Genomic DNA, 16128 nt, shown 5'->3' on the forward strand with positions numbered 1-16128 from the left:
ACGGCTGTGTTTCTTAGACATATGTCTATTCACTAGGCGCGCCTCAATTACTTCCAAATGTCTATATTATTTGGTTTTATGAACAAAGTTATGACTCATTGCATTTTCTGGCAGTTCACTTTTGCTCTGAGTACTTAATTTCTGTGTCTCTGGCGCTCAAATGAAAAGCTTTAAAAGTTCAGGTATGTGGATCGGTTCATGGGGATCAATGCTGACTCATTATGCTGAAATTGGATGGTCTCGTGTCCCCCCCCCTCCCCCACAACAAAAAATCCCTTAGAGTTACTCTTCATTCATTCAAGTCTAGTTGGGATTTATGAAGCGACCTTTGTTCCGCAACATCGATCAGTTTTTGGGCGAGAGGAGGCCTGCAAGATGCTTCTAGCAACAAAAATTTATTATGTTTTGCAGGTACTCTATTGCGTGAGCCACTGCATCCAAATTATTCACTGAACATTTACGACGTTCATATGCTCCTGAAGTTTTGAGCCGATGCGGCGCAATAACGTATTCAGGCCTGTTTCTGCTGGCAATCTAGGTTTGACACATCGCTATGTGAGATAGTTGCATGTTTCTTCTTTTTCCGTCACAGCTCCCATCCAATTATCAAAGCATCCCTGCAAACTATCTTTGTGGGCATTCATCCCAACTTAGCTGCCTCTTCTATTTTTATTGAGACTCCCGTAACATTTGGTTTATGAAGGAAGTTTATAGCTCAGTTCGTTTCCTGGTATATATTTGGTTACAGGCGCGAAAACAGACACAACACAAGGCATAAAAGACGGTACGGAGCGCCTAACAGGTAGAACTTTGGCCTGAACCTAAAGAAGACAGGTATAGTACAAGGCGAACTCGGCATTTTACTTACTCGTATCAGCACATCATGACCAATACAATTGGAGTGTAGAGAGCGATATAATGGAGGCGGAAAGAGCATAGATATCAATCCTTTGTATAAATTTTCACGTGAAACAGGGATTAAGTACTCATTACCGAACCGATTTACCAGGCGCTCCATACCGTCTTTCTGCCTTGTGTTGTGTCTACCTGTTAAAATGTGGCTTCACAAAAAAAAATTTATTTCTTTTATTATCTGTCACCTATGTGATGCACCTGAAATAATCGAACAGCACTTTATTGGGTGAAAAGACGTGATGTTATTTTGGGACATTCTACACAGCACAATGAAAAAAGACTGTTTTGAATTCCCACATTGTGCGTTACTTAATGGCCACCGAACAGGACCACGAACTCTTTGAAATGATTTTCTTGCTCCGATTGCATAGGCTGCGGAAAACGTGAATGTTAGGTAGGAATGATAAGCATGTCGTCTCTCCAGTACACATTTCGACTTGATTGTGCCCTAGCTCAAAGTCACTTACGAAAACAGTGATTATCAATCGGACTAGTTCCCGTTATGAATGTCTTGTCTTTTCTTGCCACCGTCTTAGTTAAGGTGTGTTAAGATGTGCGCTTTAGTTTCGTGGTGTTGTGTTTCCGATTAACTTGCTCAGCTACTGGATGATTACTTTCTAAATCGTGTATATAGCTCTCTCCTGCATATAAACGCGCGTAATAAATGTCATGCGTAAAAAATAAACAGTCGTGGCTGAGTGAAGCGTCCTCGTCTCGCTAGCCGGAGGCCCGGGTTCGATTCCTACCTGCAGCACAATCTTCTTTTCTTGTTGACTGAGGAAGCCCACACAAAAGTGTCCTATGGGCGTCTATGAAAAAAGCTATGTCCGTCTATGGCCTTTTGTGAACGTCTATAAGCACTCATAGAGGTGCTTATTGCCAGCTATTGAAAAATCTATGCCACTAAAGCTATAGCTTTGAAACCATACAATTGTCTTAAGCTCTCTATAGAAAAATATATCAGCCTGTATAGCCAGCTATAGACAGAAATAGGAAGGGTCTATAGCTATTTGGGCCAAAATTCTATAGCAGGCCGTATGACATTTTTGTATGGGAGCTTCAAGGTCACATCTGCGCCGCAGCATGACCTTCTAGCTCTGTACGCGGGAAGTGGAGCTTTTGCTCCAAAAACTTATAACCCACCTTATCAAAAGCCTTCGCAAGATCAATTTGATTTAGAGCAACCTGACCGGCCCCATTTGTTACTGGCTGCAATACCGAACGCGCAATATGTCTGTGAGTTTGGATACTGCCACCTCGAATGCCACATGCTTGATTTGCGCAAATAATATCCAGCCCCACAAGCTGCACGACAGCAAAAGAGACTTTTGCAAACATTTTATAGTCTGCATTACGCGACGAAATTGGACGGTGTCCTCGGATAGTTTCAACCAGCTCTTATCTGTGCATTTAAGAATGAGTATGGTATGACAGGCATAAAAAGTGTGATAAAAGCGAACATCGTAAGCAACCCTGAAGACATCCAACAAAACAGGCGCCAAGCAAGACGAAAACGTTTTTAGAATTCGCTGCTGAAGCCTTCCCGGGCAAGAGATTTCTGCCCCCGCAGAGCGTAAATACCCAATTTGATTTCGTCCAAGCAGAGAAGACCCTCGATTATACCCCGGCGCTCTTCACCAAGTCGAGGAAACGCATCATAGATGTGACTGAAGTGTGACCCGCATGTCTGGCTACAACCATTTCTAAAAGACGCGCATTGTAGTCATTAAAAGCCACGAGAATCCCCGGGGTGTCACTATAACTATTTCCAATGTACTTAATCTCTAATACCAAGTTACAAGAGCAGCCTGCGTTTCACCACTTAACGCCCGCCGAGATGGTTGCTTTTGATGACACCTACGCGTCCGATATCTAATTAAGGCTCCTGTAAGACTTTTCTTCGGCTGCGGAATCTTCAGAGGCTGGCGGTTAACGAAGAAGATGACGACAAGCGCCGAACGCTTCGTCCCTTGTGCGTGCTCTGGATATACCGCTGAATTAGTGAGACCGCGTGGTCAATAGAAGCAGAGGAGAAGCCATCGTCGGCGGCATCTGGCGATCTGCCGCGGCGCGGTCTCACTGTGCGGTGACTGTTTGTCTTACCAGCTTCTGACTGTTTGATTGTTTTTCGCTTTTGCAGGTCGTTAGGGCCGCCAATGTCGACGTCCTCTCCTGGCTAGGGGAACTCCCCCTGGCCGGCCAGCCTCCCTCCTAACCAACTCCCCCTGGACGCCTTCTTTCGGAGCGGCGTCAGCACTATTCCCGTGGCTCTGGTACGTTTGGATGGAGGCGCCATTAGGCTCAACAACCCGGATGCGGTCCAGTCTGCGCTACAGGCGATTTCGCCTCTTTTTTTAAAAATCTGTGACGTCCGGCAGTACGGCAGAGGGGGGTGTTGTGCAGGTCGGCAGACCAGGCCTGCATCATGGATTTGCTAAAGTGCACCGCTTTTGGAAGTCAGTCGGTAAGCGCATTTATCCAGCCGCACTTGGCGTGCTCTAAAGGTCTGGTGCGAGGTGTTGACTCGCAACTCAGTCCTATGGAGACGCTGGAGAAACTCTCCCCACGGGGGTGATTTCTGTACATCGTTGCACCCGGGTAGTTTAGGGAACGAAGATTCCAACGAAAACGGTAATTGCCACTTTTGCTGGTACCTCACGTCCATCTGAGCTGAAGGTGTGGCCCCTGTTTTCAGGGTGGACCAGTATGCCTCAAGGCCACTTCAATGCAGTAACTACTGGAGGTTTGGCCACAGCGCGACAGCTCACGGTGCAGTGTGTGCGGAGGAAATCATGATCGCGAAGAAAGTTGCTCAAAAGATAAGATGTGTTGCTTGTGCAGCGGTAGCCACTCTTCAACATATTCTAATTGTCCTGCTACGGCTGAGGAGGTTAAGGTGTTGGAGGTGCGGGAAAAGCGGCGGTGCTCAAGGCGCGAGGCCATGGCTATTGTTAAGGAGAGGACGTACGGTTACTCAAGTGTGGCAGCATGGCAGACACCTCGGTGGTGGACTCAAGCCTGTCAGATGCAATTGCTACTGCGGTTAAAAAGGCTATGGCAAAGGTCATGGATCGTTTAGTGGTTTCAGTAACAGAGTGCATCTCGCAAGCCATGGTGTCGCAAATGTCCTCTTTAATCCTGAACTCCATTGCTGCGATGATGTAATCAGTGGATCCTGCTGTAGGTCCTGCACAGAGTGCGGAGAAGCCTTCTCTTGTTTCAAAGAAGTCGCAAAAAGAGTGCACGTCTCCAACTCATTTACCTGAAGTCACGACAGAAGCGATTGATGGGTGTGTTGTGTTGATGGAGCTCGATGTTCGAGCTGGAAAACGTTCCCGGTCTCCTTTGGGCGCTGCTGGACCGTCTAGCCCCCCTCAATGCAAAAAATAAGAGTAATTTAGGAAAATATGGTAACCACAGCGTTTTGGAAACGGCAGTTGCTGCTGCAGATCTTTCGGCAGAATAGGGTCTCTGAGAGAGTTGTAGTGGAACTGTCGTTCAATTCAGTCACCCTACACTGGTTTAGTAAGTATCTCAAATCGATTTTCACCGCACGCAATTGCACTTCAAGGAACCTGGTTGTTTAAATAGCTTTTATTTCATATAGAAAAGTATCGAGTTTTTACAATTTACCACCCATCAAGGGGGGGTGGGGGGGCGGTTTGCTTCGTTTGGTTTCATACACATTTTGTCTCAGGGCAGGACAGGTGTTTCAGCGTGTGGACGCTCATTGCGAAGTTCAGGCAGCGGATCTTTCAATTCCTGGTTTTCATCCTATTACTATCGGAAATGCATATATTCCATCTGGGGTTCCTGACACTCGTCCATTGGATTCCTTACTCTCTGTCAGCAGATCGTATGTGTTGCTGGTCGGGGATTTGAATTCGCATCACGACTTGGGGTTTTCGAACAGGCCACTGCGGTTTGCGTTTATGGGACTGGGCCTGTGTGAATAACCTACGCTGTAAGAACTCGCGCTTACCGACCTTTCTCCGTGGGCAATCAAGATCAGCATTATATTTAACGTATTCAACCCCAGGGGTCACAGTTTCCCCCTGGACTCCTGTTGACTCTTCAACAAACAGTGCCCATTTTCCAATAATGTTCGAAATTGTGTATCGGATGACTCCTATCCGCGTATTCAGTTGCACCTTAGTCGATTATAACAAGTTCAAAAGGTCACTAAGTTCAAAACTACAATCGTTGCCGAATTTGTCACAGGAGAGCAGGGTGTTAGGATTATGCTCTGCATTAGATCAGGTACGGAGGAAATCAGAATTTATAGTGCACGATAGTATGGGGAGTCCGCCAAGCCCTTGGTGGAACGCAGAATGTTCAAAGGATTATAGGCGGCGCAAGGCAGCTTGGAAGAAACTAATTCATAATCAATGCCCCCGGAATTGGATCGATTAAAAATTTCTCACAGCTACCTTTAAGCGCACAGTCGCTCGGGCAAAGAAAAAATATGATGAGGAGAATTATGAACATCTATCAAAATCGAATAACAGACACGCCTTGTTTCGCTTCCTGAGGTCAAAGAACAGGCTGCCACCGGCTCACAGCATTCCCTCTAAAGTGCTGACCCCTGTAGAGTTTGCCAGGACATTAGCAGAAGTTGGCAGATGCCTGGAACACCGTTTTTCGGCTGTGCTATCCCGCCCACATAAGCTGGGGAATCATTATGATAATTTTGTTAATGCCTCTTTTTATGAGCTCTCCCAAGTTATAAATCGGTTTCCTCCTGCAGCTCCTGGTCCTGACCGCGTCACCTCGGCGATGATTCAAATTCTGTTTGACGAATCCCCCAATAAAATATTGAAGCTGGTAAATTACTCTATTAGAACCCCATGGATCCCGGATGTATGGCGTGTTTCAAAAGTTATCCCGGTGCTCAAAAAGCAAGGCGAAGGGTTGGTCCTAGACAACATTTGACCAATTTCTTTGGCATCAAATCTGGTGAAACTGGTTGAACGCGTGCTGTATGAACGAATCATTCCCATCATTACTGAAAAGGGTCTGCTTAAGCCCTGTCAGATTGGTTTCTAGCCTGGATGCTCCATATGGTGTGCGCCTACTGACCTCGAAAGCCGTGTCAGACTAGCTCGCCGCCGTCGCCAATATGCTGCACTTGTTACTCTTGACATCTCGAAAGCATATGACAGTGTAGAGCACGAATCTCTGATGCATAGGCTATGGGCTCTGGGCTTGCCAAGTTATTTTGTGGCATGGGTGCCAGCTTTCCTGGCTGACAGGAAATTTTATTGTTGTCAACGCGGGATTTCTACAAGGAAATTTCGTCAATCTAGAGGAGTGCCTCAAGGTGCAGTTCTCTCCCTTGTTCTTTTCAATTTCTTACTCAGTTCGATTCCGACCTCTCCTGACTGGACTACATATGTGTATGCAGACGATATAGCTTTCTTTGCTGCTCCGAGTGATTTACATTCTTTTTATATGGTGTTACAGTCGTATTTAAATTCACTTGACCGATGGTTATCTGAAACCCGCATAAGTCTTAATGTAAACAAGTGCGCTTTGTTACCTTTTCCGATTTCTCAACAGGTAAACATTTCACTGGTTTATGGTCATCACGTGATTCCTCTGGTATGTCCTCTTAAGTATCTCGGGGTAACTTATGACACCTCTCTCTCTTCGCGGTCACATATAGATCAGGTGGCGGTGAAAGGGGTTCGGGCAGTAGGTCTTCTGCGAAGGCTGAGTAGCCCACGCTTTGGTATGCGCCGAAATGCTCTTCTGATGATTTACAAAATGTATATCTGGCCTATCTTGAAATTTGGCTGCGTTCTGTTTTCTGGAGCGGCTACATATAAACTGCGGTCACTTCTGTTCTTAGAGCGTGAAGCTTTGCACCTCTGTTTGGGTCTCCCGAAATATATGGCAAACAGTGTTTTGTATCTGGAAGCGCGAGTGCCGCCTCTTACTGCAAGGTTTCTCCTGTTGTCGGTACAGACGTTTTTAAAATTTTGCGACTCGAAGCAGCATGCATCCCATTTGATATTCCTAGGACAGCGAGTGGAGTTCTTGGGGGTCGGTTGGTCTCGGCTTCAAACTCCCCAAATCTGTTTCGTTGAATCCTGAATGGTGCCACTAAATGTGCGAATACCTGAAATTGTTCCGAAGCGGTCCATCCCCTCAACTGTGACCATCATCTTCAACGATAGTTACCCACGTAATGCCAAATTACTGCCTTTCTCGTTGTTAAAAGGTATGTTGCAGGATTCCTTGTCCACCTTGTGCACACATGTTGTTATTGCGACTGATGGCTCTGTGTGTGACGAAAAGGCAGGTGTAGGCATTTACTCCCTGTCCCTTGACTGGTCTTTTTCGCTCAGTCTTCAAGATTTTACACCTATATATCTGGCTGAGTTTCTAGCAGTGGCTCTGGCTCTGCACAAGGTACCCATCTCTTTATCAGCGGTAATAATAGTTATGGACTCGTTATCCTTATGCACTTCCCTGTCTGCGTGCACTTAATTGCAGCTCTTTCGGATACTAAAATTCATGATCCCAAACATATCAAATCAATTTGATTTATTCTGGTCCCTGGGCACAGGGGTCTTCTATTAAATGAATCAGCTGATGCTATAGCGAAGGAAGCCCTGAGTGGACCGATTGTTGACCCCTGCCAACTGCTTACATCACGGCGGCACGATTTCGAATGTACACTGTAATAAAAGAATTTGGCGCATCAGCGCTTACTTCATTGGACGACTTCCAACGCCTCCTGTTCCCTTGGAGAAGCACAGCATGGCGATCGCGCAAACGTGAAGTTTCCTTCACGCGTCTTCGTTGCTGGGTGCCGCAACTAAATGTCTACCTCTACAGGCCTGGTCTGGCGATCTCCCCATTGTGTCCATATTGTGCTGAGCCGGAAACAATAGAGCACTTTCTTCTCTTTTGTCGTCGCTACTCACCGATCCGGAGGCGACTATTACAGGTCCCAATGCAGAATCTCAATTTGCGTCTGTCTTCTGCGGTTGTTCTGTCCCTTGGCGCTTCTATGCTTGGCCATACCAAAGGGAATGTTTGCTCTGCCGTTCAAAATTATCTCCTAGAAACAAAACGTCTACCATCATAAGCTTTCGTACTGCCCATATTATCATAAGATTTTGTATTTCGGTAACTACATTTTGCAATTCCTGCTCTCTCTCTCTCAATCTTCTTTTTTACTGATTCCCTTACCTAATTTTCAGTTTGTTAGGTCGCCCTAACCTCCTGCAACCTCCTCTGCTACGGAAACAGAGTTACACAATATTTGTTAGGTCATTCCACGCTTGCCATATGCAATCTGCAATTTAAATAGTAACCGCCAGGTTATGCCAATCCCTCTTGTGGGTATGTGCCATTTTGTGAGGGGAATAACAACAACCAGGACTGTAGCGCTGGTTGTTCGCGACGCAGTGCTTTGCCAGACGTTCCTTATTACAAGTTTTGGAGGTTCCAACGATATCCTCGCCCTGGATCTTCGCAACGGCGCATTGCCTACCGCCTCTGCAATGGCTGATACCGTCACCCAAACTGCATCACAGCTTCCGTCGGCTGCCTTCAGTTCTGGCGCCGCGCGGCTGCCTGACCGGGCCATCTTCAGCGGCACAGATGATACGGATGTGAAGGATTGGTTGTCTTCCTATGAGCGCGTAAAAGGATAGAATTAGTGGGATGACAGCGTCAAGCTGACCGAGGTTATATTTTACTTGAGCGACGTATCCGACCTCTGGTTTCGAAACCAGGAGGCTGACATCTCCAGCTCCCGTATCGACGACGCCCTCGACTGCCTGCAGGGTGCTGAGTTCTTTTCTTCATTGGACTTGCACTCTGGTAACTGGCAGGTGCCGATGGCAGAGGCCGATTGCCCAAAAACTGCATTCGTCACGCCCGACGGGTACTATGAATTTAATATGCCCTTCAGCGTTCGCAATGCAGCCGGAACATTCGGGCGCATGACTAAAAACCTACCCCGAGGGCTATAATGGCACCTATGCTTTTGTTACCTAGACGGTGTTGTGATCTTTTCCCCTGACTTTTCATGTCACCTCCAGTGCCTTGAGACTGTTCTTCGCTGCCTGGCTGACGATGGCCTCCAACTCAATTTAAAGAAGTGCCGCTTCGGAGCTCGGCAGCTCACCATTCTCGGACATGACCTTTCGAAGGATGGCGTTCTTGCGGACCCAGCAAAGCTGCGAGCTGTGGTAGAATTTCCGAAGCCCACTTCTGTAAAAGACCTCTGCAGCATCGTCGGCCTGTGCTCCTACTTCCGCCGCTTTGTCCGCAATTTCGCCACTATCATTGATCCCCTGACCAAGCTCCTATCCGGCCACGACCTTTCGGCCTGGTCGCCAGCCTGTGATGAAGCGTTTACGACACTGCGCCGCCTCCTGACCACACCACCAATTATGCGTCCTTTCGACCCTCGTTCTCTGACGAAACTCCACACCGATGCCAGCGGCGTCGGCCTCGGTGCAGTACTCGCTCAGCACAAGCAAGACTTTGACGAATACTTTGTCGCTTACGCCAGCCGGACACTCACAAACGCTGAAGCCAACTATTCTGTCATCGAAAAGGAGTGTTTAGCCATCCTATAGGCGATCGTCAAATTTCGCCCCAACCTGTACGGGCGCCCTTTTGACGTTGTCACCGATCACCACACCCTCAGCTGGTTGTCCTCTTTGAATGATCCCTCTAGTCGACTGGTGCGCTGGGCTCTGCGACACCAAAAGCAAGACATTCGCGTTATCTATCGTTCCGGTCGCAAACATGCCGATGCTGATGCCTTCTCACCTTCCCCTGTACCATCTCAGGCAGTGCCTTGTATATCCTTCCTGCCTTCTTTGACGTTTGAGTTCGCTGATATGGCTTCCGAGCAACGCAAAGACCCATGGATCACTTGCCTCTTAGATCTCTTATGTGGCGAATCGTCTCCACTTTTTCCCGTGCTCTCCGTCGTCAGTACCACCATTTCGCTATCCTAGACGAGCTTCTTTACCGCCGCAACTACCTCCCGGATGGTCGCAAGTGGCTTCTCGTCATTCCGACACATCTGTGCTCCTTCATTTGCTCTTCCTACCACGGTGATCTCCAGTGTGCCGGATTCTTGAAGACCTTCAGCTGCCAACGACAACGTTACTACTGGCGTGGGATGGCCCGTTACGTTCGCCAGTTCGTTCAGTCGTGCACCGCATGCCAGCGCCGAAACAATCCACCTCGCCGACCCGCCGCTCATATGCAGCCGCTGCCTTGCACAGCACAGCCCTTCGAGCGTGTTGGCATTGGCCTCTACGGCCCTCTTCCCAGCACATCAACCAGCAAACGCTGAATCATCGTTGCCATAGACCACCGTACATGCTACGCTGAGACGTTGCCTTTACCATATGCTACAGCCCACGAAATTGCATCCTTAATCCTCCATCGCATCATTCTTCGCCATGGTACTAGAGGTGCACAGTGATAGAGGTCCGGCCTTCCTCTCCGAAGTTGTAGAAGCTCTCCTTGAGGAATGCAACATCGTTCACCCCACCACCTCCGCCTACCATCCGCAGACAAATAGCACGGTTGAGCGTTTTAACCGCGCCCTCGGGGACATGCTGGCCATGTATGTTCGTTCCGACCACTGTAACTGGGACCGCGTTCTCCCTTTTCTCCCATACGCTTATAACTCCGCTGCTCAAGCTACCACTGGATTCTCTCCGTACTTTTTCCTGTACGGCCGTGAGTCTTCTTGCTCCATGGACACCATTCTACCTTACCGCCCTGATGCTTCCGAATTTACAACTCTTTCTCAAGCCGCAACTTATGCCGAAGAATGACGACATCTTGCCCGGTCCTTCACTTCTCATGCCCAGCAGCAGCAGAAAAGCACCGTGATCCCCCTGCGCGGGGGAAACCCCCACGCTGTATCATATCACATAAAAATGCATACACAATGTAGCTTTCCGAGGTAACAAAGAGCCAAATGCGCAGCAGTGGTTGGACCGGCGAACCAGCAGCCAGTTCAAGGTTCAAAGGGACCTAGCGAGCCACGCATGCCGGATGGCCAGGGACAGTGGTGCCTTGGACTAGGGGCGCCAACCATGCTCAATCTGGAAGACATCGGCAGTCTTCCGGCAAGCAGCAAGACTCCTTTATTAGAGCAATAAAGTTTATTCACTCACTCACCCCCGCTTACCTTCCTGACTCTTTGGTCTGGCTCTGGGTACCCTCCTGAGGTCCCGGCCTTTCTTCCAAACTTATTACCAAGTACCGGGGACCCTACCTCATTCTTAAGCAGATATCCCCGTCAATTACCTCATCGAACCCCTTACGCCATTCTCTGATCATCGTGGCTGAGGCCGCGCCTTTGTCCACACCACCCGCTTCAAACCATACTACGACCGCGCCCTCGTCACATCGCCCTAGACCGCCAGGATGGCGCTTTTCGCCCGGGGAAAATTGTAAGGCTGGCCTTCGGCTCCGGAATCTTCAGAGGCTTGCGCTTAGCGAAGAAGACGACCACAAGCGCCGAACTCTCCGTCCCTTGTGCGTGCTCTGGATTGACCGCTGCCTCTGGTCTGTACCTGGACTGTACCGCTAGTTGTTCGCGATGCAGGGCTTTGCAAGACGTTCCTTGTTACACTCCTAATATTTTTCTATAGTAAAGTTGTAACTTTGCTTCAACATTGCTTATGTCTTCAACATAAGCCCCGGAATAACTCTCTTGCTCATGCAGGTCATTTAAGGTAGGCCAAAAATTGCGACGGTGATGACACTTCTAAAAGAAATTCGTGTTGGCTCTTCGATAGCTAAATCTTTCGCCTCCTGTTTGTTTAGATCCCAGTTCTAAAAGACAGAAAGATCGCCGCGGGCCCAAGTATGTTTTAAGGAAGAGGGGGCCGCATGTTGATAAATTTCATCTGTCAAAATAGAATTAGTGAGCTTCCAGCATTCCCTGAGAGGTTGGGGATTAGGACGGATCTGCGCAGACACCATGCAGTGATCACTAAAGAAAATCAATCGCAACCAGTAGCCATGCACATTAGATAGCACTACAGGAGAAACGTAGATGCTGTCTAGTTGAGCGTTTGAAAAAGACTGAAAATGCGTTAAATAAACAATATCTCATTTCTGTTGTCCAATGTCAACAAGGTTGCGTTCAAAGAGCAAATTAGGTAAAATGGGAGAACTATGATTACGCACACGCATGATTGACCGGTCCTAACCATTGCGAACACATATTATATCATCAAGCAATATTTTGCAATCCGCGCCAAGAATATTTCCCATTAACCTAAATAATACCGCTCTTTCTCGTTGATTAATAGGCACATACACACAAATCACCCGCCACTGTTAACCTGAAATACCAATGTTGCCGCATATAAGACGCCACTCCCCATCAATGCTCTACGAGAGGTGGCAAATATAAATCTCTTGAAGGAAAGCAAACATCCTCCAGAGGCCTTTCGAGTAGATAATATTTTATTCATGCAAAAGAAGATTAATACCACACTTCACATCCTCGCCAGCAGATAATTTTGTTTCCTGGATAGGAGCTATACTGACGCTCCACCTGTGAAAAAGGTGCTTAAGTGGATGCTGCCGCCTTCGATTTCCCATACCGCTTACCTTCAGGGTAGCTACCTCAAACGCTGCACGCGCTGCTATTTCTGTTACTCGCCTTACTGAACTCCATCCATTGGGCGGGAAGGAGCGCCTGAGAGTTGGCGGCTTTCAGATCACTAGTCGCCCACTTTTCGAAACCAGTTCTCCCATCGCCTCAGCGTCGGATGCCATCTTCCGATCTCCACTGTAACATGGCTCCTCATCTGCGGGATGCTTAAACGGTGCGCTGTTGTCCTTTGAGGCATCCAATGGTGTCAAGCCCTACGTCCATGAAGTCGGGAGAAGCACGTCACTCACAGCCCCTGCTTCCGCCAACCGCTAAATGGACATGCTGGAGGCAGATTCTGCCAACGTCACAGCACTGAACCCCAACTACGCTTTATCCACAGCCCTCTCATTAGGAGCTACCATCTCCCTATGTACATGCGTAGTAAAACATGCTCCATATCAGCAAGCACAGGGAACAGTGCATCGAGCTCGGTCTGGCCAGGGTCTGGAGGCTTGGAATCGAGTGGCTTGAGTCCTGTATCTTCGGCTCTCTCACTATGAGGCGGCACCAACTTTGAATGATAGATGCCTGGAACCTCACTGCTGACCTCACCTTAGGACTACACAGCCTCCGAAATAACTATATTGTGATCAGCAGCTGCGTCTTACACTTTCGACCAATGACCCTTTCGGTACCTATCGGCGTGCGGCATCACACAGTTCTCGACAGAGCGGCCAAAACTACGACATTATGTACATCGTGGCGTGTGACGCTGTCTTCGTACATGGCCAACCACACGGCACCGAAGGCACAAAGGAGGTCTGCCATAGTTTACAACCTTACAACCAATGCCTGCATGCTAAATATAGACATACCTTCACCAGCGAAAGCACGCGACACCAGGAGAAGAAGAACACAGGACAACGTTGGCATGTCCTGTTCTTGGCGTGAACGTGCTCTGATGTCTCGTGCTTTCGCTGGTGAAGTTATGTCTGAAATACACCAACTATCCCACATGGTTACCTTGCTAAATATAGATAACATATGCGGGATAGTAGAAGTTGAAACGCCGTCTTTCAGCGTCAGTGAGACATCACGATTCGCCGTTTCCATGCGTTCAATGCCCTGACACCGCCACTATTCTCGTTCCACTGACAGGACAGAGCCGTATGGCCCCAGAGCTTCCACTATCCGGCGGTTCTCAATGCGCGGTGGAAGCCATAGAACATTTAACTTGATATTCCTCGTTTCGGGGTTCAACAACACATAGCTTGGGCCCTTGACGCGAAGCTCACACATGGAAACTAGGTTCTGCTCTGAAAGGCTTGTTTCATATGTCACCATCCAAACGTGGCTCATCTGATATTGTCCTATACACACAACTTCCTGAAGGCCCACAATGGCAGGAAGGGCACCCCGGACACCAGGAGCTCGGTGCGGACGGCCCGTGAGGTTTGCATGCAAAAACACGGTGTTGAAGACAACGTTACCGGTTGGTAGACGAGGCAGAACAATCCTGTAGTCCTCGGTGTTAGATCCAGAAGTGGCAAGAGCTCGGCCAATGGCCGATACGTTGGTTCCAGCTGAGGACATATTAAAACGCGGCCGTTGAGAACGACCAGTTCTGCTCTTCCTATGACGCAATCGAACATGCCTCGTGTCAGTGGCGTAGCCAGAAATTTTGTTTCATTGGGGCTCATGTTGCAGCGCGGCCTCCTCGTAGAACTTGGGGAAGTATGAAACGCAACAATATCGCATTGCCATTCCCAATGACTATGCCATTGTTTATTAGATAAAGCTACGCACTGTCTATGCAAGTGAAATAGGTATTGTATTAAAGTAAAATTATTTATGTGTATGTCTTGAAAATCGCGGCAGGCATAATTAAAAGACATAAACTTGAGCTGAGGTCCAGACACTGGAGAGAAGGAAACAAGACGACTTGCCCTGTTTGCTTCACTTATCTGTCTTGTCCCTTGCTCAGTTTTATGTCTTGTAATCATGTCATGCCAACTATCCCCTTATCGTTCACTCGTGGCAGACATAACTGACACCAATGCTTCCATGCTTTTGCGTATTTATTAAGTAAAGGAAATATTACACGAAGTCTAGAACTATATCGGTCCGAAACCAGCAAAGCAGTGTACACCGCTGAAATGAAAAACATAAAGGCCATGAAATTAGCAAGTAGAGGACAAATATGTTATTGAATGCTTGTCGTTTAAGAAACCTTCCATTTTTGTACATATGCGACGGCCAGGGAAAATTCTCAATGCCGCTGTCCTTCGTTCCAGTGTACTGCGCAGCAGCAGCTGTCACCTATCTTGTATTGCGAGTAATTGCGCCGAAATTTTAGTCGCAACATCGAGCTACCGATAGGCCCTTGAAAGTTTGTGCTAGGATGGGGCCTCTTGCGTTACACGACTCCAGGTGCGTGGGAGTTGCCGCGAAATCCAACCCGACTTAGCAATGTCAGCTCCAAAATGTCTTTTCTAGTCTGAAAAATACACTGTGGGTGGAAAAATCTAGAATGACTTCCGGCGCCGGTGGTTGTTTTGGTCAGTGGTGCGAGAGAGCTCGGAATTTTGTTTTCTTTTTTTTTTTGGGAGGGGGGTGGTTTGAGTTTACATCCGCATAACAATTACTGGAGAATACAAATGAACGAAATTCTAATTCGTAGTGGCCTCTCTTTGGAGAAGTCGCCGCAGTGGCTCAGTGGTTTTGGCGCTCGGCAGCTGACCCGATAGTCGCGGGTTCGATCCCAGCCGAGGCGGCCGCGTTTCGATGTAGGCGAGATTCCAGATGTCCGTGTGCTTTGCGATGTCAGTGCACGTTAAAGAACCACAGGTGGTCGAAATTTCCGGAGCCCTTCACTACGATGTCCCTCATAACCTGAGCCGCTTTGGGACGTTAAACCCCGTAAACTAAACCAAACCTTTTTGGACCCAAATTGTTAACCTGCTTGAAATCCCCTTCTTTATGAGGCCAAAGCACGGTTACTCGCTAATCCTAACAACTCTAAATCTGGACGCTATCCGAAATGAATCAAAGCAGAAGCCTGGGCGACGACGAAAGAAACTTATAACGCCAGGCCTCGCGTTGTACGTTTCTTTCGTCCTGGTCCTGTTTACGCTGTTTTGGAATAGGTATCTGATATTGAACATTACATTATGTACTGCCCAGAGTACATCGCGGAAAGGTATGTGATGTGCGCTTCCTTAAAGAACACAGGAACCCGTCACAGTATAGTTCAGAACATTGTTTACCCACGTGGAAACCAGACATGCAGAAGGGAGGCTGCACGCGTTCTTTTGACATTTCTGTAGGACACGGATCGCGTCTCCAGATGGTGACAGCAGGAACGGACTATGGCCTACTGTGATTGAATGTGTGCGTAGATGGTGTCTTCTGGAGGGGACTACGCTATACTGTGAGTGAATGTGTGTATGAATTGTGGCACTACAATGGCCTATGTTCTACTGTGACTGAATATGTGCATAAATGGTGACTTCTGAAGTGGACTGTGATGTGCACTGTGTGGAGCGATTGTGTGCATAGACGGTGACTGCGGGAGAGAATGTGTGCTATTATGAGACTGTGCGCATAGCCGG

The sequence above is a fragment of the Amblyomma americanum genome, chromosome 5 (assembly GCF_052857255.1).
Source record: "Amblyomma americanum isolate KBUSLIRL-KWMA chromosome 5, ASM5285725v1, whole genome shotgun sequence".
NCBI classification, from domain to species: Eukaryota; Metazoa; Arthropoda; class Arachnida; order Ixodida; family Ixodidae; genus Amblyomma; species Amblyomma americanum.